This window comes from Neomonachus schauinslandi, chromosome 4 (assembly GCF_002201575.2).
Source record: "Neomonachus schauinslandi chromosome 4, ASM220157v2, whole genome shotgun sequence".
Taxonomy (NCBI): domain Eukaryota; kingdom Metazoa; phylum Chordata; class Mammalia; order Carnivora; family Phocidae; genus Neomonachus; species Neomonachus schauinslandi.
Window position 1 is genome coordinate 94,784,989 of NC_058406.1, and position 2,210 is coordinate 94,787,198.

The 2,210-nt window shown below is 43.9% G+C and overlaps 1 non-coding gene across 1 annotated transcript; it reads right to left on the reverse strand.

The window, feature by feature from the left end:
* Positions 1-1,631: 1,631 nt before the first annotated feature.
* On the reverse strand, positions 1,632-1,738 carry LOC123324653. The gene has a single exon (XR_006539930.1). It is a non-coding gene; the product is annotated as a U6 spliceosomal RNA (small nuclear RNA).
* Between the last annotated feature and the right edge of the window lie 472 nt (positions 1,739-2,210).

Below are 2,210 nucleotides of genomic sequence, written 5' to 3' on the forward strand. Positions count from 1 at the left end.
AACACAGCTAGACTGCACGTCCCAGCCTTCCCTGCGGTCAAGTGTCTCCAAGTGACCACACCCTGGCAAATGGAATGTAAGCGGGAAAAACATGGCCGCTTCCAGGCCTGGCCCATAATAACCTCCCACCTGTTGTGACCTGTCTCTTTTCCCATCTCTTGGATGAACTGGAGAGAACTCCCAGGACCTAGATAAAGGCGGGCACACAGTATGGCTCACAGGATGGAAGGAGCCCAGTCCCTGAGTTTTTCCACAGAGGAAGGCACCTGACCACAAATACATTGGTAGGACATAAGCAAAACAATAAACTTCTACTGTGCTAAGCCACGGAGATGTGGGGATTGTTTCTTATAAAAGCCAATGTTGCTTCCCTTACCTATTATACCACAAAAGTATTTTTTTTTAAAGATTTTATTTATTTATTTGACAGAGAGAGACACAGAGAGAGAGGGAACGCAAGCAGGGGGAGTGGGAGAGGGAGAAGCAGGCTTCCTGCTGAGCAGGGAGCCCGATGTGGGGCTCGATCCAGGACCCTGGGATCATGACCTGAGCTGAAGGCAGTTGCTTAACGACTGAGCCACCCAGGCGCCCCACCACAAAAGTATTATTAGCCCCAACTACAAAGGAGGACACTGAAAATCACAGGAGTTAAGTCAGCGGTTCTTAACAGTGATTTTGACCCCCAAGGGACAGGTAGCAATGCCTGAAGACATTTTGGCTGTCACAACTGGGGGAGGGGGTTGGGTGTGCTCCTGGCACCGAGGCTGAGGAGGCACATCCTACATCCTACAGCACCCTGGACGGCTCCACAACAGAGAATTATCTGACTCCAAAGGTTGATTGTGCTGAGGTTGAAAAATCCTAGGATAAGTGACTTATCTAAGATCACTGAACTAGGAGTAGGTGGCTCCTAACCTTAATGAGTTTGAAGGAAGACTAACACCGGTATTTCCTTCCGAATCAACAGTGACCAGAAAACAAGTGCCTGAAAATAAGTGAACATGTTTGCAGTCATAACCAGATGCCAAGCCTCAGGAACTGCAGATAGAAGGTCTTTCCATTTCACTGCTGGGTCCTTACAGCCTTCTACATTATTGAACAAACAACCAATTTTTTCTGCTTCCAAAAGTAATATATATTTTTGAAGACATTACTAAACAATAAAAAGTTTCCTCTATTCCATCAGCTTGAGGACGTCATGATAGGTAATTCCATTCTTTCTATGTGAGGACACTTCCAGATGAGATTAGCATTTGAATCCACGGACTCAGTAAATTGTCCTTCTAATGTGGGTGGGCACCATCCAATCCACTGAGGGCCTGAATAGAAGAAAAGGTAGAAGAAGCAGGAATTTGCCTTCTTTTTTTTTTTTCTCTGCCCCACTGTTGAGCTGGGACATCCCATTTCATCTTCTCCTGCCCCCAGACTAGCATTTACACCATCTTGAGCTCCCTTGGTTCTCCGGCCTTCAGCCTCAGACAGAATTACATCACAGGACTTCCTTGGTCTCCAGCTTACAGATGGCAGATCGTGGGGCTTCTCACCTTCATAGCTGCGTGAGCCAATTCCTCATAAGAAATTATATATATATATATTTTGTTTTGTTTTGTTTTGTTTTGTTTTTTGTTTCTGTTTTTATGGAACGCTTCATGAATTTGCAAGTCATCCTTATGCAGGGGCTATGCTAATCTTCTCTGTATTGTTCCAATTTTAGTATATGTGCTGCCGAAGCGAGCACAAGCCCCTATTTGTTCTGTTTCTCTGGAGAACCTTGACTAACACAGCCAACATTTCCATATATTTAAGGAAGATAAGACACATGCACACATACACACATACATGCATATACACATGTATTAGAGACAGCTAGAATAAAATTTGTGTTCTCTCTTCCTCCTGAGAGCGCATGGAGAATACATTTCCCAGCATGCTTTACAGGTGGATGCGGTCATCTGACTGAGGCTAGCCAATGTGAACAAGAAATATACTTCCACTGTGTACATGTGGGGCCTGTGGGTTATACGGGCTAAGATACTGCCATGCAACTTGCTTCTTTGACTTAAAAATATATCTCAAACATGTTTCCATGTCGGTACATACACCGTATTTTTTATAAGACATACTTTATTCCCCACAATTTAACTTTTCTGAAATTGGGAGAATGTCTCATATTTGAGAAGTACAGTTCCCCAAAAAGTTTCCATTAATTG